Consider the following 24,768-nt stretch of genomic DNA (forward strand, 5'->3'; position numbering starts at 1 on the left):
TTAAGGAAATGGAAATGGCTCACGCAGTTGTACAGGCTGTAATGTCCCAAGTCAGGCTGGAGGCTTCTCCTGACTCACGTAGCTGCAGGGGCTGGTAAGCCCAAAGTTGGCAGGTCAGAAAGCAGGCCTCTGGCTCACAGGCTGTGAAGACCGATGAATCCCAAGATCAGCAGGCAAGACAGAAGGTAAGCTGCTGGCTTAAGTCCCAGGAACTGTAGGTCAGACAAACAGGAACCCGCTGCAGGATGCAAAGAGAGCAAAAGCCCATGAGCCTTGCCAGAAAGTCCACCTATATTGGATGCAGGCCACACTCCCAAGGAAACTCCCATGGAAGATCTCATCATGGAGGTGATCTCATTATATCAGATCTCATCATGGAGGTCATTACATATGACTACCAAACTTTATCATAACTGCCAAACCACTGAGAATCCTAGTCCAGCCAAGTTGACACGCAACCTTAACCATCACAACTTCCTTATAGTAGTAGTCCAAAATAGTCTTTAAAAAAAACCCATTGCTGTTGAGTCGATTCTGATTTACAGTGACCTTATAAGACAGAGTAGAACTGCCCCATGGGATTTCCAAGGAGTGGCTGGTGGATATGAACTGAGAACCTTAAGGTTAGCAGCTGTGCTCTCAAGCACTGTGCCACCAGGGCTCCTATTCAAGCACAGAGGCCCATAAACTCTCAGCATCAATACTTTCCATATAATACACTTCTTTTATATAACATTATGTTGCTGTTAATTATGAAAATAATATATACTTTTTGTTATAATTTTGGAAACTACTTCATAGTGTAAGGAAGGAAAAATAATCACTTTAATCTCTACCTTAAATCTTAAGTAGTGGTAAATTTTTGTCTCTCGCATTTTGTGCTTCATGCTTTATTTTTCTCAAAGTTCTCCTTTGAGGCTCAGCACTATTTTTCCATGAGCAGTGTTTTGTCAGAGAAACATGGCATTTTCTTCTTAAAGCACAGGTAAAACAGCATGTGGTTTCTGCCCATGGACACTTCCCTCAGCTGGCAGAGTGACTAGCCTACCATCAATTATACTAAGTGCTATTTAAGGAGGGAGAACATGCAACCTAGAAATTAAACAATTAACACTAAATTAAGGCCATTGTGAAAGAGTCAAGAAACCTTTTAGAAACAAGCACTATTTCTTCTCTGTTTTAAATGGTGATTTGGTGAATTCATTCAAGTTAAGCTGGGTTAGTTAGGTGGACACTTGAACAGGCATGGTCACTAAGACCTCCTTTCCTCCCAAGAAATAGTTTTCTACTATTTTATGCTAAGGTAGTGAGTGAATGCTGTGTTTCCAAGTTCACAGAGAGTTCACAACCCCACAAAAGAAAGACATTTAAGGTGCACATTATTTGTACTTCTAGTTATGTGTGTGTTTGTGCACGTGTACCCATACGCACACATGAGGCTTCATAGCACATCTCGGCATTTTTAAGTATTTATGCTCAAGTTCTAAGTAGTACAGAAGAAATTTATAAAGAGTTTTGAAGTCAGAATACATTTTCTTCTTGTAGTTGATACATGCATCAATCTGGCTAACTGTGGCTATCTTCGTACAGAGAAGGTTTTAATATATCACACAATTTATAATATTCCTCTATTTACTAATATTTACTGAGGGCCTACTATGTGTCTGGTACTCCATAGCAGTGAACAAAATAGACAAAATCTCTGCCCTCCCAGAATTTATGCTCCAGTGGAGAGAGGCAAACAGAAAACAAGTAAATAAATAAATTACAATAGATGCTAATAGTTGCTTGAGAGAGACAATAAAACAGGGAAGGGGATAATGAATGTGCATGAATCTGGGTGGGTGTTGGTAGGAATGGATGGAGGGGTGGCTATTTTAAATAGTGTGGTCAGGGACCATTAACCCGTTGCTGTGGAGTTGATTCCAACTCAGTGACGGTTTCCCCATATAAGTGACAATGTGCACACAAACTTGAGTGATAAAGACACATGTCTCTGGAGACCTACAGAAGACTAGGGGGGAGGCACACAGCTGTCTGCAGGAAGAGTGTTTCTGACAGAGCAATTAGCATGTGCAAAGATCCTGAGGCAGATACATGCTTGACATATACGAGAAAAAGCAATGAGGCCAGTATGGCTAGAACAAGAGGATAGACGGCAATACTTGTTGGAGGTGAGATCAGAGAAAAAGCAGGGGGTTTCTTTTGCCATGGTCTCCAACTTTAATAACATTTATAACATTTCTTCTAGATTCTGTGTACATATCATTTCATTCATACTTTGATTGACTCAGTGTGCTCTGACTCCCGGGAAACAATGCACCAAACAAAGTCCAGCCAAATAGTCTGGAGACTAACCTGCTCCCCAGTTTTGGTAATCTGGGTGTGCCTATTAGTTTTCCATTGCTATGTAACAAACTGCCACAAATTTAGCAGCTTGAAACAACAGCCATTTATTATTTGTAGTTTCTGTAGGTCAGAAGTCCAGGCATAGCTTAGCTGAGTCCTTTGCTCAAGGTCTTACAGCTAAAATTCAGATGTTGGCCAGGCTGGGCTCTTATCTGGAGGCTCTGGGGGAAGAATTCACTTCCAAGTTCAGATGGTTGGTTGTTCAAATTCAGTTTTTTGCAATTGGAAGGCTGAGGGCCTTGTTTTCTTGCTGGCTGTCAGCCAGGGGCTGTTCTCAGATCCTAGAGGCCCCTGTAGTTTCCTGCCATGTGGTCCCTTCCATCTTCAAATCCATCAATAGAGAATCTTCCTCACACAGGATCTCTCCCACACTTCAATCCACACTTTATGCCAGGAAGAGCCCAGTCCGTTTCAAAAGTTCATCTGATTAGTTCACTCCTGCAGAGGATAGTATCCCTAACTTAAATTCAACTGATGGGAGTCCTTGTGTGGCACAAATAATTAAGCATTTTTCTGCTAGCCAGAAGGTTGGCAGTTTGAACCCACCCAGAAGCTTCTTGAAAGACAGGCCTGGCGATCTACTTCCAAAAGTCACAGCCTTGAAAACCCTATGGAGTAGTTCTACTCTGCACACATGGGGTCACCATGAGTCTGAATTGACTTGATGATGACAACTAACTACAAGAGTAACAAAGTCAACTTATTAGGGACATTAATAATATCTACAAAATCCGTTCACAGCAGCAGCTAGAGTGGTATTTGACTGAATTACTGGAAAAAGCGTGTGTATTGCAAAGGGTGGGAATGGAGTGGCCATCTTAGAATTCTGCTTACTTCAGTGGAACAACCTACACGTAGAATATATTGCATGTAGGATGAAGACACTTGTATCTAAATGTCCTTAGGATCACTCTGGCCTAAATCATACAAATTCAGAATGGGTGAGGTGGGTAAGATTGAGGAGAGGAAGAATTTTAACAGTGATAGCTTTGGATCCATGCTGAACGAGTTACAGGAAGTAGGGGGAGAAATGTGTATTTGTTGGACATTACTACCTGCTACCCTACTAGAAGCACTTGTGTAAGTGGGGAGGGATAGGGAGGCAGTAGGTTTAGAGGCTGCACAGGGAGATTGAAGATTAGGGGATCTAATAAAACTGCCAGATTATGAGTAACCTGGATAATTGGTTTCACCCTCAGGGGCAATAGGGCAGAGCAAATGTGCAAAGTGAGGCTCAAAGACTAACATCTGGAAAATAGTACAGCCAGATTCTAACTCAGGTCTTCCCAAAACCTCATCAAGGTCCACTAAACCAAACTAAACCAGTTGCTGTCAAGTTGATTTCTACTCATGGAATGAACTCTATAGAGTTTTCAATGACTGTGATCTTTCACAGGCAGATCTCCAGGTCTTTTTTCCAAGGAACATCTGGGTGGATTTGAACTGCCAACCTTTTCTTAGTAGCTAAATGCTTGACTGTTTGCATCACCCAAGGACTCCAGGTCCACTAGACCAATGCTATTCAAGCACCAACCAAAAACTCATTGCTGTGGAGTCAATTCTGACTTACAGTGGCCCTATAGGACAGAGTAGAACAGCCCCATGGAGTTTCCAAAGGGCAACTGGTAGATTTAAACTGCCAACCTTTTGGTTAGCAGCCGAGCTCTTAACCACTGTGCCACCAGGGTTCCTATTCAAGCACAGAGGCCCACAAACTGTTAGCATCAGTATTTCCTGGGAGTTTGTTAGAAATGATGAATCTTGGGCCCCACTTCAGACCTACTGAATCAGAATGTGCATTTTAACAGGATCTCCACTGATGCCACACACATCAAAGTTTGAGAAGCACTGCTGTACCCTATTGCCCGTGAAGATGAGACCTGTTGTCCGGGCTCTAGATAATCTACATTTGCATTTTGTGTTCCTGGTCCCCTAACCTTCAACCTCCCTATGTATTCCTTATACCTGACTGCCTTCTTATCCCTCCCTATTTATACAAGTACTCACACTTTCCAATCGGGTGACCAATCATTCCACTTTGCCTGAGATGATCTTAACACTGAAAGTCTCACGCCCTGGGAAACCCCCTGAGTCCCAGGTAAGCTGGGCCAGTTGTTCACCCTAACTTGTAACATCCAAGGCAGTTAGTCATAATTATAAATGCCTGCTAGATGCCACCTCTCTGGCCCTGTGCCATTCCCTCCGGTGCCTCCACTGCTCACCCCCAGGACTGAATCATTGCTAAATGAGGCATTTCACAAGAGGCGAGGTATAGAAAGTAATCTGGGATCTTTTGGTATAAAATATCCAACCAGTATCATTACCGCTGCTATCATAACCTCATAGAGTGTGTGTCAGACATAAGAACTCATGAGGCAGGACTCAATCTGCCCAACTTGATCAAGCAGAAAGATTCTCCCAGAAAAGCCAAACAGTGGGAGGGAGGCCCATGGTACCGGCTGGACTAGAAGGAGCTATCAATCTTGTGAGCTGCTTCTCTAGCTCCTTTAGAAATAATGAGTCTGTCCAGCAGGATGTGACTAAATGACTAAAAGTTATAAAGCTGAGTGCCAATCGAGGGCCCGTTCCCACTAAACAAACTTGCCAATAGCCTGCACACAAAAACCCCCAAACAAGATGAATGGTTAGACAGGGCTGGAACCTCACCAAAGCTCCTCCCTCTCCTGGGATGAGCATCAGTGTCTGGCATCTGGTATGCTGAGATAACGATAACGACAGTTAGGATTTAATGAGTGTGTACTATGGGCCAGGTAGAAGACTCAGTGTGTTACTTTATTTCTCTTGTTGTGACAATTCTAGATAGTAGCTTATGTTACAGATGGGGAAACTGGGTTCAAAAAGGACAATAACTCAGAGCATATAGCAACACCAGTATTCTCACCTGGCTCCTTCTGACTCAAACCCATGTTGTTAACATCATTCTCATGTGAATTTTCCTGGGCTATCCTCTGCATTCCTATAGCAAACACAATCTACTCAGGGACATGCTCCCTCGAGGCATTTTCAGACATCACATCTGAGAGCACAGCCAGCAGAGCACAGCACATAAAATCTTTAAAGCTGCTCTATGCTAGAAGAGGCAATAGACAGGAAATATATTTGGAAATTTGAAAGACCTATGATTATCTATGTTCTTAGTATTCTATCAACAATTACATGAGCATGCTTCAAATACCATACCTGTTGCTGACAAGTCAATTCTGACTCATGGTAACCCTATAGGACAGAGGAGAACTGCCCCATAGGGCTTCCAAGGCTGTAATCTTTACAGAAGCAGACTGCCACATCTTTCATCTTCTGGTGGATTTAAACTGCTGACCTTTTGATTAGCAGCTGGGGGCTTAACCACTGGGCCACCGGTGCTCCAAGGGCATGCTAGGTTTAATAAATAGAAAAGTGATAATATAGCACTTTATAATAATATAATATAACATAAAGTTGATGCCAAATCATTTCTACTTATGGCAACCCCACGTGTGTCAGAATATAATTGTGTTCCAATGGGTTTTCGATGGCTGATTTTTTGTAAGTAGATCACCAGGCTTTTCTTCCAAGGTGCCTCTGGCTGGACTGCAACTGCCAGCTTTTTGATAGCAGCCAAACGCTTAACCATTTGCACAACTTGGGGACTCTATAGTATAATCTCTAATAGTTTATTTACTTATAGGATAGCATTGCAAAGAATGGGGATTTCAGAACACTTAATTGTGCTCACGCGGAGCCTGTACATAGACCAAGAGGCAGTCGTTCCAACAGAACAAGAGGATACTGAGACTGCATGGTTTAAAGTCAGGAGAACTGTGGTCAGTGTTGTATCCTTTAACCATGCTTATTCAATCTGTATGCTGAGCAAATAATCCAAGAAGCTTGTCATCAACTGAATTGTGTCCCCCCAAAATATGTGTCAACTTGGTTAGGCCATGATTCCCAGTATTGTGTTGTTGTCCTCTGTTTTGCGACTGTAATTTTATGTTAAAGAGGATTAAGGTGGGATTGTAATATCCTTTCTAAGGTCACATCCTTGATCCAATGTAAAGGGAATTTCCCTGGAGTGTAGCCTGCACCACCTTTTATCTTACAAGAGATAAAAGGAAAGGGAAGCAAGCAGAGAGTGGGGACTTCATACCACCAAGAAAGCAGCTCCAGGAGCAGAGTACATCCTTTGGACCCAGGGTTCCTGCACGTAGAAGCTTTTAGTCCAAGGGAAGATTGATGACAGGGACCTTCCTCCAGAGTTGATGGAGAGAGAAGGCCTTCCCCTGGAGCTGACACCCTGAATTTGTACTTCTAGCCTACTAGACTGTGAGAAAATAAATTTCTCTTTGTTAAAGCCATCCACTTTTGGTATTTCTGTTATAGCAGCACTAGATGACTAAGACAGAATTTGGTACTGAGAGAGTGGGGTGCTACTCTAACAGATACCTAAAATGTGGAAGCAATTTTGAAACTGTGAATGAATAGAAAGCTCAGAAGAAAGTGAGGCAAACTGTTAACACCAGAGAAGGCGCTGATGGTGAGAAACTGCAGCAGAGCACTTGAAGCAGCAGAAAACTGGCAGCAGCAGAACCCAGAGACCAGCACCAGACAGCACTGGAGCCAACCGACAGAGCAAGAGAGCTCAGTGCCTGTGCACAGGAGGCTTCCTGTCAGAGTGGGGTGCCTCCAGGAGTTTATCGGTGGAGCCGCAGAGCTTTGGAACTTTTGCCCCAGCAAGGGAGATGTGGGCATGAGGCCTGAGGGGCTGAGAGGTCAAGGAACCAGGAAGCAGAAGCTGAAGTTACAAGGAGCACAGGAAGCCGAGCTGCCTCAGTCTCAAAAGGTATGGCCATGACCTCTGGGGTTTCAAAGGGTGGAGCTGTGGCTTCTGGTGTTTCTAAGGGTGGAGCTGACACTCAGATGGACTAGGAGAACAGTGTGCCTAACGCCAAGGGAGCAGAGTTGCCGTCCCAGTAGGTCTGGAAGGCAGAGCTGAAGCCCAGGGCTGAAGGGTCTCCACTCGGAATCCAGAGAGTGTCACCAATACCTAGATTCTGGAGGGCAGAGCCATTGTGTAAATAGTCTCAGAGAACAGAGGATTATTTTCAAAGCCTTGAGGGCTAATGTATTGTGTTCTGCTGACTTGCTTGGTGCCTGTTATCCCTTCTTTCCCTTCAGTTTCTCCCATTTGTAATGAAAATATCTAGCTAGTGCCTGTTCTGCCATTGTACCTTTGGAGGCAGATGACCTGTATTCTAGATTTCACAGATGAAGGGGAATTTTTGGATTTTGGACTTAGAGTTGATTTAATACTTTTGCTATGATATGATGGGGTGAGTGTGTCTTACATGTAGCAAGGACATGACTTTTTGGGGGCCAAAGGGTGGAATGTCATGGATTGAATTGTGTCCCCCAAAATACGTGTTAACTTGGTTAGGCTATGATTCCCAGTATTGTGCGGGTGTCCTACATATTGTGATTGTAATTTTATGTTAAAGAGGATTCGGGTGGGATTGTAACACCCATACTAAGGTCACATCCCTGATCCAACGTAAAGGGAGTTTCCCAGGGGTATGGCTTGCACCCCTTTATCTTACAAGAGATGAAAGGGAAGCAAGCAGAGTTGGGGACTGCATACCACCAAGAAAGCAGTGCCAGGAGCAGAGTGTGTCCTTTGGACCAGGGGTCCCTGTGCAAAGAAGCTCCTATTCTGGGGGAAGATTGATGAGGCCGACAGAGAGAGAAAGCCTTCACCTGGAGCTGATGCCCTAAATTTGGACTTTCAGCCAAGTTCACTGTGAGAAAATAAATTTATCTTTGTTAAAGCCATCCACTTGTGGTATTTCTGTTATAGCAGCACTAGACGACTAAGACAAAGCTGGACTATATGAAGAAGAATGCAGCATCAGGATTGGAGGAAGACTTATTAACAGCCTGCAATATGCAGATAACACAACCTTGCTTGCTGAAGGTGAAGAGGACTTGAAGCACTTACTGATGAAGATCAAAGACTACAGCCTTTAGTATGGATTGTACTTCAACATAAAATAAACAAAAATCCTCACAGCTAGACCAATAAGCAACATCATGATAGAAGGACAGAAGATTGAAGTTGTCAAGGATTTCATTTTACTTGGATCCATCAGCGCCCATGAAAACAGCAGCCAAGAAATCAAACAACACATTGCATTGGGCAAATCTACTGCAAAGGACCTCTTTAAAGTGTTAAAAAGCAGCAAAGATGTCACTTTGAGGACTAAGGCACACCTGACCCAAGCTATGGTGTTTTCAGTCGCCTCATATGCACGTGAAAACTGGACGATGAATAAGGAAGACCGAAGAAGAATTGATGCCTTTGAATTTTTGTTACCCAATTACGGTCCATGCCCTGGAGTGGTTGAGCCAATGAAACGTACTCCAAGTCAGAAAGAGTGAGAAAGTTTTATTTTAGGAAGTGTACACCATCAGGGATCTGACATCAACACAGGCTGTCTCTGTGGAGTCCCAAAAGGCATTTTTACATTAGAGCTTATATGTGATTTTTACAAAGGTTAGAAGTGTTGTTATACATTGTAAGGTAATTACAAGAGACTATCATACTAAAGAGATACCTGCCAGACATTTCCATATCTGACATCTGGGCTCTAATCTTCCTGTAGGGGGTCATAAGCCACAGGTTGCCCAACAGAGCAAAACCAGATCATTAACAAAGGTATGCGAAAAGCAGAAGGCAAAGAAAACAGAAAACTCTTATAGGTTCATCATGGTATTAGTTATGTAAAGCTCTCAGTTGCCCATTTTGAAAAGGAGAAAATATGCTGGGGAGTATTAGGGTCACGTTATGGTGTTGGCAAAGAATATTGAATATACCATGGGCTGCCAGAAGAACGAACAAATCTGTCTTCGAAGAAGTACAGCCAGAATGCTCCTTACAAGCGTCATATACTTTGGAAGTGTTATCAGGAGGGACCAGTCCCTGGAGAAGGACATCAAGCTTGGTAAAAGTAGAGGGTCAGTGAAAAAGAGGAAGACCCTCAACGAGATGGATTGACACAGTGGCTGCAACAATGGACGAAAGCATAATGACTGTGATGATTGTGCAGGACCGGGCAGTGTTTCATTCTGTAGTACATGGGGTCGCTATGCGTTGGAGCTGACTCTATGGCACCTAATAACAACATATTCACTTCACAACAACTTTGTGATGCATGTAGGAAAGATACTATTTTCCTTTTTACTGATAAGGAAACTGAATCTGAAAATTGAAACAGATCTTGCCCAAAGTCACACAGCCAGTATGTGGACAAGCACTCAACCCCATATGTCCTGACTCCATGTCCGGTGCTCTTTCCATGAGACCACTCCCGTGGAAGCAATTACAATTGCTTGTGGGAATGTGTCCCGTTCACAGCTCACTATAGTGGAGGAAAATACTATGGAGAAAAAGGGTCCATGCGAGTTGGCATAATATGTGACATGTGATAGCATTTTAGAGCTTACAAGTTACATTCACATGAAATATCTCATCATACACAGCAATCTTGTGTGATAGATAGAGGGTAATACTAAAGCCACTATCCACAGGTAGCTATCGAGCCCTTGAAATGTAGCTAGCCCAAATTGAGAAGAGCTATAAGTGTAAAATACACACTGGATTTCAAAGACTTAGTTTTTAAAAAAAGAACATAAAATATTTCTTTAATAGGTTTTCATATTGATTGTATGATGAAATGATAATGTTGTGGATATATTAGTTTAAATAAAATACACTGTTAGAATTATTTTTACCTGTTTCTTTTTTTTTGGTATAGTTACGAGCAAATGTAAGATTATGTATGCATGTGGGTCCCCATGGAACAGTCGTTCTCAAATTTCAGTTGCATACTGAATACCTGCAGATCTTGTTAGATGCATATTCTGATTCAGTAGGTTGAGGGTAGGGCCCGAGATTCTTTAGTGTAACAAGCTACCAGGTGATGTTGATGCTACTGATCCGTGTACCTACTTTTAGTAGCAAGGGTCTCTAGAAAATGAGTGGAAACCATGCTTTTGGGCAAGGGGATTTCAGTGCATTTCAAATCATGCCATGAGTACCAGTAAGTAACTGATGCAGAAAACCAAGCCTACTCTGGAACATCCCCATTCCTCAATGTCAAGCACCGAAGTGGATGATGGGAACAAATGTGTGTGCATATATGTGCAAATATGTGACTCCCAGACCGATGGAAGAAGTGGAAGGAGTGTGTGCATGCATTGTGTGTGTGCACACACGTGCATGTGGGTAGGTGGGTGGGCTGGTTTTGACAGTGAGCCATTTAGAGCTAGCAATGCCTTTATAAAAATAGAGTTTTTTGTATGTTAACAGCTCTCTGAATTCTGGTTGTACAACTGATGTTTTAAACTACTTTCATGTCTATATAGAGCTGGGAGATTTTTTTCTAAATGGCTATATGTTATTTTCCCAAATGCAGCTTTAGGTAAGAAGCTTATTGGGGAAAGGTTTTGATTGAACTAAACAGCAAATAGAAGCTCTAATAACCTCTCTTGTCCTTTCAGCTACAAATGTTTCTAAAGCCAAACTGGAACCCCTCTTTGTGTTAGTTCTGGCTAAGCTCAGTTCATGAAACTCAGCTATTTTTCTCTCCTTTTTTCCCAGTGCTTTGTTGAGTATTTTTTTTTTATTTTTCTCTTACAACCAAAACCCAAAACCAAACTAGAATAGAATTGCCCCATAGGGTTTCCAAGGCTGTCATCTTTACAGGAGCAGACTGCCACATCTTTCTCCTGGGTAGTGGCTGGTGGGTTTGAGCCGCCGACATTTTGGTAAGTAGCTGAGCACTTAACCACTGCGCCACCAGGGCTCCTCCTCTCTCACAACAACCCCTAAGTATTACCTGGGACAATGTAAATTTTCCTTTTTCTTCTCCTTTCTTCTGACCCCTCCTGTCTCTCCCCCCTCTCCCCCTTTCTCTCTCCTCCCCCTCCCCGTTCCCCCTCTCCTTCTCTCTCTTCGTCATGGTCTCTTCTCCTTTAGCTTCACTTCATTTCATTTCCCTTTGCTTCTTATTTTCTTGCAATTACCATTTGGCTTTCAGCTACATTTGTGCCATGACTTTAAACCTGAAGGAGGCTTATTTTTGTGCTGGAGTCCCCAGGCTTGGAAAAGTCTTACACATAGTATTTGTGTATAGCCCTTCAGAATTCAGCCCCTATGAGGGAAGAGTGCTTCTTCATCTTGATGTCTTTATCAGCACAGTGGAATTTGGAGTGTAGCTATGAGGAGCTTTCGGGGTTCTTGCGCTGGAGCCTCCTGCAGCAAGACATCCTCTAACATCAACTGGGCGTTCTTCACAGGGAAAAATAATTTTCAGCCAAATTACATGCATTTTCTCTCTGTAGCATTAAGTTATGATCGCTTCTTAGCCCCTTGTCTCTCTGTAAATCAGCATTGGTAACCATCTGGGGAACTCAGCCTTGATTTTATAATTTGCAGAAAATTCTGGTAAAGGCTGAATGTAGAATTCCTTCATAATCACCTTATAAGTCAGATTCTTATTTTTTTCCCAGATAATATTTATTTATTTTGCTGTACTTTAGATGAAGCTTTACAGAACAAACTAGCTTCTTATTAAACAATTAGTACACATATTGTTTAGTGACATTGGTTGTCAACCCTATGACCTGTCAACCCTCTCCCCTTCTTGACTTTGGGTTCCCCGTTACCAGTTTTCCTGTTCCCTCTTGCCTTCTCGTCCTTGCCCCTGGACTGGTGTGCACATTTAGTCTCATTTTGTTTTGTGGGCCTGTCTAATCTTTGGCTGAAGGGTGAACCTCAGGAGTGACTTCATTACTAAGCTAAAATGGTGTCCGGGGGCTATACTCTCAGGGTTTCTCCAGTCTCTGTCAGACTAGTAAAAAGTCTGGTCTTTTTTGTGTGTGTGTGACTTAGAATATTGTTCTACATTTTTCTCCAGCTCTGTCCTGGACCCTCTATTGTGATCCCTGTCAGAGCAGTCAGTCGTGGTAGCCGGGCACCATCTAGTTGTACTGAACTCAATCTGGTGGAGGCTGTAGTACCTGTGGTCCATTAGTCCTTTGGACTAATCTTTCCCTTGTGTCTTTGGTTTTCTTCATTCTCCCTTGCTCCAGATGGGGTGAGACCAGTGGAGTATCTTAGATGGCTCCTCACAAGCTTTTAAGACCCCAGACGCTACTCACCAAAGTAGAAAGTAGAACATTTTGTTTATAAAACATGTTATGCCAATTGAGCTAGATGTTCCCACAAACCTAGTCCCCATAGCCCTCAGCCCAGTAATTTGGCCCCTTAGGAAGTTTGGATGTGTCTATGGAGTTTCCATGACCCTGTCTTGGACAAGTTGTGCTGATTTCCCCAGTATTGCCTACTGTTTTACCCTTCAGCAAAATTACCACTTATCTATTGTCTATTTAGTGTTTTCCAATCCCCACCGCACCCCTCCCTTGTAACCATCAAAGATTGTTTCTTTTTATGTGTAAACCTTTTCATGAGTTTTTATAGTAGTGGTCTCATACAATATTTGGCCCTTTGTGATTGACTTATTTCACTCAGAATAATGCCCTCCAGATTCATCTATGTTGCTAGATGCTTCACAGATTCATGTTCTTTATTGTTGCATAGTATTCCACTGTGTGTATGTATCACAGTTTGTTTATCCATTCATCTGCTGATGGGAATCCAGGTTGTTTTAAACTTGTTGCTATTGTGAACAGTGCTGAAATGAACATGAGTGTGTATATGCCTATTTGTATGATGGCTCTTATTTCTCTAGGATATATTCCTAGGAGTGGGATTGCTGGATCATATGGTATTTTTATTTCTAGCTTTTTAAGGAAGTGCCATATCATTTTCCAAAATGGTTGTACCATTTTGCATTCCCACCAGCAGTGCATAAGAGTTCCAATCACCCCGCAGTCTCTCCAACATTTGTTATTTTCTGTTCTTTTGATTTGTGCCAGTAATGTTGGGGTGAGATGGTGTCCCATTGTGGTTTTGATTTGCATTTCTCTAATGGCTAGTGATCGCATTTCTTCATGTGTCTGTTATCTGCTTGAATGTCTTCTTTGGTGAAGTGTCTGTTCATATCCTTTGTCCATTTTTTAATTGGATTATTTGTCTTTTTGTTGTAGAGATGTTGAATTTTCCTGTAGATTTTAGAGATTAGAGCTTTGTTGGATTTGTCATAGCCAAAATTTTTTTCCCAGTCTCTGGGTTCTCTTTTTCTTTTTTGGTGAAGTCTTTTGATGAGCATAAGTGTTTAATTTTTACAAGAGCCTGGTTATCTAGCTTATCTTCTGGAGTTTGCATGCTGTTGGCTATGGTTTGTATCCTGTTAATGGCATGTATTAGGGCCTCTAGTGTTGATCCTTTTTTCTTCTATGATCTTTATAGTTTTGGGTTTTATATTTAGGTCTTTGATCCATCTTGAATTAGTTTTAGTATATGGTGTAAGGTATGTGTCCTGTTTCTTTTTTTTGCAGATAGACATCCAGTTTTGCCAGCACCATTTGTTAAAAAGACTGTCCTTTTCCCATTTGATGGACTTTGGGCCCATGTGGAAGACCAGGTAACCGAAGGTGGATGGATTTACATCTGGGTTCTCCATTCTGTTCCATTGGTCAATGTATTTGTCCTTGTACTAGTGCCAGGCTGTTTTGACGTCCGTAGCTGTATAGTAGGTTCTGAGGTCAGATAGTGCGAGTTCTCCTAATTTATTCTTCTTCTTCGATAGTGCTTTACTTATTCGGGGCTTTTTCCCTTTTCATATAAAGTTAGTGATTAGTTTTTCCATCTCTTGAAAGAATGCTGTTGGTGTTTGGATCAGGATTGCATTGTATTTGTAGACTGCTTTGGGTAGAATTGACATTTTCACAATGTTGAGTCTACCTATCCATGAACATGTTGTTTTTCCATTATGTAGTTCTCTTTTGGTTTCTTGCAGTAGTGTTTTGTAGTTTTCTTTGTATAGGTCTTTTACATCCCTGGTTAGATTTATTCCTAAGTATTTTATTTTTTTAAGGGCTATTATAAATGATTTTTTTTATTGATTTCCTTTTTATCGCTCTCTTTATTGGTGTATAGGAATCCAATCGATTTTTGTATGTTGATTTTGTATCCTGCTACTCTGCTGAATTAGTTTCAGCAGTTTTCTCATGAAGTCTTTTGGGTTTTCTGTGTATAGTATTATATCATCTGCAAATAGGGACAGTTTTACTTCTTACTTACCAATCTGGATGCCCCTTATTTCTTTTTCTTGCCTTATTGCTCTAGCTAGGACTTCCAGCACCATGTTAAACAGGAGTGGTGATAAAGGGCATCTTTGTCTTGTTCCTGTTCTCCTGGGGAATGTGTTCAGTCTCTCTCCATTAAGAATAATGTTGGCTGTTGGTTTTGTGTAGATGCCCTTCATTAAGGTGAGGAATTTCCCTTCTATACCTATTTTATTGAGAGTTTTTATCAGGAATGGGTGTTGGACTTCGTTAGATGCCCATTCTGCATTGATTAAGATGATCATGTGATTCTTTCATTTATGTGGTGGATTATGTTGATTGATTTTCTAATGTCGAACCATCCTTGCAAACCTAGTATGAATCCTACTTGGTCGTGGTGTATTATTTTTTTGATATGATGCTGAATTCTATTGGCTAGAATTTTGTTGAGAATTTTTGTATCTATATTCATGAGAGATATTGGTCTGTAATTTTCTTTTTTGTGGTGTTTTTGCCTGGTATTGTTATCAGAGTTATGCTGGCTTCATAGAATGAATTCAGAAGTATCCCTTCTTTTTCTATGTTCTGAAATATTTTGAGTAATACTGGTGTAAGCTCTTCTCTGAAGATAGAATTCCCCAGTGAAGCCATCTGGGCCAGGGTTTTTCTTTTGTTGTTGTTGTTGTTTTTGGGAGTTTTTTAAAAAATTACCTTTCAATGTCTTCTCTTGTTATGGGTTTTTTCAGATTTTCAACTTCAGTTTGTATTAGTTTGTATAGGTGGTATGTTTCTAGAAATGCATCCACTTCCTTTAGGTTTTCAAATTTGTTGGAGTATAGTTTTTCATAGTACCCTGTTATGGTCCTTTTAATTTCAGTTGGGTTTGTTGTAATTACCCCCATTTCATTTCTTATTTGGGTTATTTGCATCCTCTGCTGTTTTTATTTTGTCATTTTGGCCAATGGTTTGTCGATCCTTTCAACTTTAGATTTTGCTGATTCTTTCTGTTGTTTTTCTATTCTCTATTTCATTTATTTCTGCTCTGACCTTTATTACTTCTTTTTTTCTGGTGGCTCTGAGCTTCTTTTGCTGTTGTCTTTCTATTTGTTTGAGTTGTGTAGCTAATGTTTTGATTTTGCATTTTTATTCTTTTTTAATGTGTGAATATATTGTTATAAATTGACCTCTGAGCACTGCTTTTGCTGTGTCCCAAAGGTTTTGGTATGACGCATTTTCATTTGATTCCAGAAATTTATTGAATCCATCTTTGATTTCTTATATTACCCAGTGGTTCTGAAGCAGGGTTTTATTCAGTTTCCACGTATTTGATTTTTTTTCCTTGCTCTTGCTGTTGTTAATTTCTACTTTGAATGTGTTGTGATCAGAGAAAATCTTTTGTATTATCTCAGTGTTTTGGATTTTGTTGAGGGTTGCTTTTTGGCCTAAGATGTGGTCTATTCTGGAGAACATTCCATGTGCATTGGAAAAGAATGTGTATTTTGCAGCTGTTGGGTGAAGTGTTCTATATATGTCCATGAGGTCAAGTTGGCTTATTGTGGCCTTTAGATCTTCTGTGTCTTTGTTGAATTTCTTTGTAGATGTTCTGTCCTTTACCGACAGCGGCGTGTTGAAGTCTCCTACTATTATTGTGGAACTGTCAATTTGTCTTTTCAGTGATGTTAGTTTGTTTTATTTATTTTGGAACTCTGTTACTGTGTGTGTAGATATTTATTATGGTTATGTCTTTATGATGGATTGTCCCTTTAATCATTGTATAATGCTGTTCTTTGTCTTTTATGGTGGATTTTGTTTTAAATTCTATTTTATTTGAGATTAGTGTTGCCACTCCTGCTCTTTTTGGTAGCTGTTTGCTTGGTATATGTTTTTCCATCCTTTGATTTTTAATAAATTTATGTCTTTGTTTCTAAAGTGTATCTCTTGAGACAGCATATTGATAGGTCCTTTTTTTTAAACCATTCTGTCACTCTCTGTCTCTTTATGGGTACATTTAGGCCATTTACATTCAGTGTAATTATTGATAGGTGTGAGTTTGTTGCTGTCATTTTGTAGTGCTGTTTTTTGTTTCTGACATTTTCTTTGTTACTTTTACTCTGACAGTGTTGAGCCGGGGGCCAGTGCAATGCAGTGCAGTTCCATAGACCATGCCTGTGCTGTTTGGGGGTGTGATGCTCAGTGCACAGAGCAGATAGGCAAGGGGGAGGGAGAAGGATGTGATGTGTGGAGCTAAGTGGGTGGGGAAAGAAGAAAAAGAGGAGACAGAAACAGAAACAAACAAAAAAGTGCTGAGGGAACCTGCCGTTTGAGTGGCACAGACCCAGGGAAGCCGTGTCCTAGTGGCTTTCTAGCAAAGCAGTGTGGCACAGCCTGTCAAGAAGGAACAGATACGGCACACATAGCTTGGTGGGTGGGAGAAACGAAAGGAAGGATGGGAGAGAGATATAAGCAACTAGATTAAAAAAAAGAGAGAGAGATAAAGGCACACTCCACCAGGTAGTTGGGAGAAAGAAAAGGAAGCAAGGTAGAGAAAGACGAGGAACCGAGGGAAAAAAAATAACAAAAAATATGCCAGGTTGCTGGGAGGAAGGAAGGAAGGTAGAGAGAGAAGAAATTGAAAAAAAAGAAGAAGAAAAAAATGCTCCAAGAGAGCCCCAGGTCCCCAGCCAAGTGGTACTGCACAGCCTGTCATGAAGGAATGGAGATAGCACACGGTGCCAGGTGTTCAGGAGAAGGGCAAGGAAGGATGGTAGAGAGAGACAAGAAACCGAGAAAGAAAAGAAGAGGAAAAAAAAGTGTCCCGAGGAAGCCTACTGGTGTGGTGGCATGGAGCAGGGAAGGGACACCCCAGCTGAGTTGTGCTGCACAGCCCGTTAATAAGAAGCAGAAATGGCATGCAGAACCAGATGTCGGGGAGAAAGGAAAGGAAGGGAGCTAGAGGAAGACAAGAAACTAGGAAAAGAAAAGGAAAAAAAAAAAAAAAAAAAAAGCCCTGTGGGAGCTCTTTGGCTTGGCTGCACAGACCAGGGAAGTGGTTCCCCCAGACAGGTGGCACTGCACAGCCTGTCAAGAAGGAGTGGAGATGGCACAACAAGCCAGGTGTTCAAGAGAAAAGGAGAAGAAGGAGATGAGAGAGAGATAAGAAACCAAAAGAAGCCCCAAAAAGCAACAACAGCAACAAAAAAAAAAGGCAGTGAAGGAGCTGGCCCATGTAGGCAGGTCAAATCCAAGTGGCAAGGAGCTGGTGTCTTCCCTGCTGAGTGACTTTGGCCCGCCGGAAAATGGTGGAGGCAGAACAGGGGGAAAAAGAGTGGGGGGTGGGAAAACATGTTTCCCTGGTTACCGGGTGCTCTGTCTCCTGCTGGGAGCTTTGTGAAGTTGCCTTCTCATACTCTCTGTCTGTGTTCCTTGGTGGCTGTAGTCCAAGATGACAAATCCATGCTGTGTTGGCTGGTAGGGGACCTCCACTCCCTAGCTCTCCTTGCTCTCTGTTCTCTGTCAGTTTCTTATTTCATTCGGTACTTGGTTGAGTTCTTTATCCCTTCATTTGACTCTTAGGGTTCCAGGATTGATGTCTGTCTCTGTTTTACTTAGTTTTTTTGGTCTTTACTGTGGAGAGACGACGTGGTGCTTCTGCTTCTGTCTATAGCACCATGTTCAGATTATTTGAAGCCAGATTTTAAGATGATAAAAACTGGGGTTTTTCATACAAAAAACAAAACCTAGAAGATAATAGATTATGCTTGAGGAGTAAATTAGCCAATGTGAAACATGGTGCAGTGTGGCTTTTGAAAACAGAATGCTGTGTCTGTGTTTTCTCATACTTTATTTTCTTTTAAGCAAAGATTTGTTTTTTCCTCATTACAAAAAGCAATACATGCACATTACAAAAAAGAAACAGAGAAAGGCATGAAGAACATCAAGGACTGGTTATTTATCTGCACATTATTTTAAAGCGTCTAATGAGGTCAACTCTACTTTTTAGTTCGTGTATCAGTCAGCGATTACCACAAAAATACCATGTAGCAAACTACTTGGAAACTCAATGGCTTAAAATGACAATCATTTATTCTCATTGACACTTCCGAGGGTTGGCTGTGAGCAGTCAAATCTAAGGCTCTAAATCTAAAGCTGCAAGTTGAGTCAAAGTCAGCTTTGCATCCTTCTCAGCTTCCTCCTTGGACAAGAGACTTACCTGGCTCATATTATTCTCATAGTAATGGCAGAAGTGCAGGAGGCAATCCTCACTGCACAAAAACACTCAAATCTCTGCTCATGTCACTCTGCTGAACTCCACTGGCCAAAGATAGTGACATGGCCAAGCTCAAGCCAGGGGGCAAAGAAGTAGACTCCTTACTGAGGGAGAAACTGCAAAGCCATATGACCCAGTTTTGGGAAACAGGAAAAAATGAAGATTCGAAAACAATAATGCAAACTACCACAGTTCAATAGTGTACAACAGGGCACCCTGAATTACAAAGGGATAAAATCTTCCTTGAACCCACTCCTGAGTTTCACCAAGCTAGGCCGGCCCATGCCTAACTCTCCCTTGAGAAAAACCTGACCAACACTGTGGCCGCACTCCCAGTTGCATAGCTTTAGAGAAACAGGCATTCCAGGCACCAGAGGGCTGAAGCCCAAATCCCAGTATCACCACCTTCCCTCTAGTTTCTGTGCCGCCAGTGGCAGGAGTGAAGGGGAAAGCAGAACTCTATATGATCCTGGCAGGAATCACACATCTCTCCCCATCTCAATACCCTCTATTTCACTATCACAATCTTTCTTGGAGACAGACATACTCCAGGACTCATCCAGTCATATTTGTAAACCTATTTACAGCAATCACCACAAGAAGCCCAGAACGTAAGACATCTCTCTTCCCTGGGGACATTACCCCTCATATGACTCTATTTCCAATATCTCCCGCGTCCTGAGACCTTTCCACTGTATCTTCTTGAACCCACAGCCATTTAGCAGCAAAATCCCCAATATTCTCAACCTCTTTGACTATTCCTATCACCTTCTTGCTCTAACTAAAATCTGGCTCTACTCTTGAGTTTGCTGCTTCCTCCACAGCCCTCTCAAATGATGACGTTTTCCTTTCTTACTCCTCTTGTATTACCAGACCTAGAGGTGAAATATGGTGTCCTTCTTACTCTTCAATTCCCTTCCAGACTTTTCTTTCTCCATTATCTAAAGATCTTTAGCTTTGAATCTCATTTTATTAGTCTATGTCATTTCACTAACCTTCCTTGTTGCTATTATATACAGACTACAATGTCACTCCTCTTAGTTCCTTGAAAACTTTACTCCTGTTATAATTCTTGGTGATTTTAATTTTCATAAAGATAACTCTTCTAATATTCTAATCTTCTATTCATTGACCTCTCTTTCAATGATCTTGTCATCCACCCTACCTTAATTACTCAATTCTGTAATCATATCTTAAATCTTGACATTACCAATAATGGTACCACCATTATTTCAATTTTAGGCATTTATAATATCCAAAACTCATAGCAATTCATATGAGTCAGAATCGACTAGATGACAATGAGTTTAATCCAAAACTACCTACTAGATTTCCATTTAACCCACTTTAGTATTTCAACTCCACAGTTCCTACCCATACTGGAGCCTATGATCCATAGACCCTATTCCCTTTTTACTGTTCTTATACTCTTCATACCCTCAATTCCCTCCTTACCTGGCTTAGATTCCATGGTTCATCATCACAATCAATCCCTTGAATACACACTCAAATCTTCTGACCCCTCTTCCATCATCCATACTCACCTGTCAAAACTCAAACCCCAGTAAAATCCATCTTTCAACTTATTCCATGCTTGCACCAAAGTAGTTGAATATGTCTAGAGAAAAATACATAATCATGCTAACCATTCTTACCTTAAATTTATGTCCACTTTTCAAGTGGACGTTTAGTTTACTTGTAAATCTTATTGCTTTTTCCTAGTCCATTCAGTCTCCTATTCTTCTAAACTATTTCACATCTTTTCTTCTTTCTGAAAACTTCCAAATCTCCTTGGATGATCTTGCTTTCTAGCTCCCTGAGGATATAAAAGCAGTCAGAAGAGAATTCCCATGTGCTTCCAAGACTACATCTATCAATTTATCTGTGTGTTTGTCCTTCTACTTTGCCTTCCATCCTGTGACCATGGATGAATTGTCTGTGCTCCTAACAAAGAACAACTCCACCATGTGTACTTGATACATTTGCTTCTCGTTCTTTCTCAAATATACTAATCTCTTTCTTTCCTGGCTCATTTCTATCAGCATAAATCAAGTTACAAATTTCTCCATTCTAAAAGAAAAAGTACTCAATCCCACACTTCTCCAGCTACTTACATTTTTCTTTAACCTTATTGTCAACAAAATGTCTCTGAGTTATCTGTACTCCATGTCTCTAATTCTTCTCTGCCCATTCTCTCTTGAATCTACTGTAATCTCGTTTTTACATCCACCAAAATTGCTCTTATCGAAGTCACTAGTGACTTGCGTGTTGATAAACAAAATGGTCAAGTCTCAGTCTTTACCCTACAGGAATTATCAGTGGTATTGGAAACAATCATTTCTTCCCTTTTGACCATGTTCTTCACTTGGCTTCCAGAGAGCTTCTTCTTAGCTTCCTTTGCTGTTTCTTTCTCTTCCCACAAACCTCTAAACATTAGAATGCTTTTGGTCTTAGTTTGCAGACATTTTCCCTATCTACACTCATTCCCTTGGCAATTTCATGGCTTTAAATACCATCTATATTCTGAAGGTCCCTGCATATATTCCCCTAGTCTATCTTTCTCCTTCATATCTAAAATTATATATTTTACTGCCTATATGTTATCTCTACTTAGGTGTCTAATAGATGTTTCAAACTCAACACCCAAAACTAAATTCTTGATCTTCCTCACCACCAAATCTCTTTTTATCATATTCTTCCCCAACTCAGTAAATGGCAACACCATCTTTTTAGTTACTCAGAGAAACAACTGAGAAGTTAGCCCCATCTTCTCATTTTCTCTTACATTACTCTATCAAGAAATCCTTTAAACTGTACCTTCAAAATGTATCCAGAATGTGACCACTTCTCACACTTCTACTGCTACTATATTGATTCAAGTCACCATCGTCTCACCTTGATTATTGTTATAACCTCATAACTGAGTTTCTGCTTCTGCCCTCCTCTCCTTTCCTGCCAGTCAAACTCAGCATAGCAGGCAGAGTGATCCTTTTCAAATATTAAGTCAGATTATGTCATGCCTCTGCTCAAAACTCCCCAAAGATTTCCCATCTCACTTTGAGTAAAAGTCAGAATTCTACCCTTGGTCTATGAACCCTGTATAATATTAACCCCTGTCCACTTTCTCATCCAATCTCTTTCTTTTCTCCCTGGTACTCACTGTTCCCCAGGCATATACTCCCTCATACGGGCTAAGCATGTTCATGCCTCAAAGACTTTACACTGGGAGAAAACTCTTCTTCCAGATAGTTCCATGGCTCACTATTTTGTTTCTTTCATATCCCTGTTCATTATGACCTTACCAATGAGGTCTTTTCTGACTACCATAGATTTAAGGACCGCCTCCTCACAGGTACACTATCCCCTTTGTCCTGCTATGGTTTTTTTTTTTTTTTTTTTAACCATAGCACTCACCACCATTTGATACATTGTATTTTTAGTTTTTTTTTATGCTCTGTCTCCTCTCATTAGAATATAAGCTCTAAGGTGTTTTGTGTATACTAAGTCAGTGCTGACACCAAGAGCTATTAGATAAATAGTCTTTAAATGGATGAAAGCATATTGCTCATGGATCCCTGGGCATAAACTGTACTTGTTCAACCTAGATGAAGATGTGGCTTGCTGGTGCTCAGTGTGGGTCAAGAACCAGGAGATTCCAATATTGTCAACATTCCTTTAATCAGAAGCATATAGATTGTGTATCCACTAGGATTTGGACAGGAAAACAGAAGCCACTCTAGGTATTTGAAGGAGAAAGAGGCTTAATACAGGGAATTGGAGTCCGCAACCACTAGAAGACTGGTGGAGCAAAGGTAAGCAAGTCTGCTTTCAGGAAGTTTAGAAGAACAGGCTTAAAGGAAGCCATCACCAATAGTGCCAGCTGACTTTAGCATGGAGAAGTGGGTGATTTTCAGAAGGATGCCTGTAAGGCTCAGGTAAAAGCCCATGCTTGCCATTTGCTGATACCCACACACTGGTCTGCAGCTGCCGCTTAGAAAACAAAAGCCCCTGCTTCTCATCTGTCCTCCGAATCTCAAACAAGTGCCTCTCATCGGCCAAATCCAACTGGGCCCTACTAGCAAGGGAGTCTGGCAACAGTGGTTTCTGAGCTTACATCTCAGCAGTACAAGAGAGAGCTTAGGAGGGTGGGATGGTACTTATTTTCAGCAAGCAATATCCAGCACAGATTGTTCATTTATTGATTTTTGTATTGATTGTATGGTGGGTATACTCTATTTCCGCCAATTGTAACCTGCCTGAAATTCTTCAATGGCAAGTTTTAAAATCTTAACCTAGGGTGGTTCCTATGGATCCACCTTGTATTTCTCTTCCCTGCCCCCAAGTCACACCTCCAGTGTGCCCCTGGAAATGTTTGAACTGTCTGGGAGAATACAGGACTACTGAATTCCTACCTCCTCAAATTGCAGAATTTATTTCCTTCTGCTGGAAAATCTGAGAGACTCTTCTCTGCACCCTCTCACACCATCCCACTCCCTGACAGGTGGGATCCCACCTGATGAGGGCTCTGAGTAAACCCAAGTATCCTCAATTGCTTGCAAGTGTGACTGGAGGCACCAGGCATCCAGGTCTTAACTTATTTACTGACAATCTAGACATAGTCTGGTGGGTGGGCAGAAGGGAGCACTGTGCCTTAGGGAAGCCTTTATAATACCCCACTGTGGTCAGAGCAGACAAAGTAAATATTGTCCTGACATCCCATTAGAGAAGAAATGAGGTAGAACAACTCTCCAATGATGGCACAGTCGCTGCGGTGTTCACTATCTCTCTGCGAGTCAGCAGCTGAGAATAGATCTTTGGAAGATGACTCCCATTTCATTCTACTCAGACAGCTCAGACACATTGGTCTCAGCTAGTTTGGGGCACGTCACTGCAAATGAATATGAAAAAACAGAACTGGCCTCATCTATGAATCACAGGCATTTTCTGTAGTTCTATTTCAGTTTAAAAGGCTTTCAGACAGATATATATTCATATAATTGGCTGGAAATTGGAAAGTTAGTCCAACAAAGGAAAATCTCAAGAACCCCTGGGTAACTGAAGCACTAAGTTGGCACCAGTCAATAAACTGTATCAGTACATCATGTTTCTCTCCAAACATACCTAGGGTCTCGTCTTATAGTGACCCTCATGGTCTTTTACTTCCCCATTTGTCATCAAAAAGTGTCAGTTAGAGATACCCTGAAACACTCAAAGCTTTAGACTTGAATTTTATGTAAAATGTCAAATCCCTCTTCCTCCAAAAAACTGTATTATAAATGTTTGGGTCTACTCCTTGGTTAGAAATTTGACTCTTCAGAATCCTATTCAACTTAAAGAAAACAGAAATTTCTCAGACAAGTATGTAATACTCTTTCACACTCCCATAATTGCTATCTACACAGTCTGAACATTTGCACTGAGAAAATATCTCCTCCGCTATGTATGCCCTTATTGACTCTGCCCAACTTAATTTCTCCCATTACGTACCTTTGGTGATTGTGGAAGTCACTGATTTTATGCTTTGTTGTGTACCTCATATATTTCTGATTTCTGAGGATACTTCCACTTAGACTCCCATTCTCCACAATATCAATCTCCTTAACCCCTGCACCCCCACCCCACAGGATCCCTCCCTGCTGCATCCAAATATGCACAAGACTCTTCTATAGGGATATAATGTTTGATTATCTAAGGATTATCTTCTTTATTTTAATCTCAGGGTTTCTCAACTAAGTACTTATGACTGCATTTCTTGGCCCCTTCCTCTTTTTTTTTTTTTTTGATTGTTGAGAATATATGCAGCAAAACATACACCAAGTTTCTACATGTATAATTCAGTGACATTGATC

The sequence above is a fragment of the Trichechus manatus genome, unplaced genomic scaffold (assembly GCF_000243295.1).
Source record: "Trichechus manatus latirostris isolate Lorelei unplaced genomic scaffold, TriManLat1.0 scaffold00055, whole genome shotgun sequence".
In the NCBI taxonomy this organism is placed as follows: Eukaryota; Metazoa; Chordata; class Mammalia; order Sirenia; family Trichechidae; genus Trichechus; species Trichechus manatus.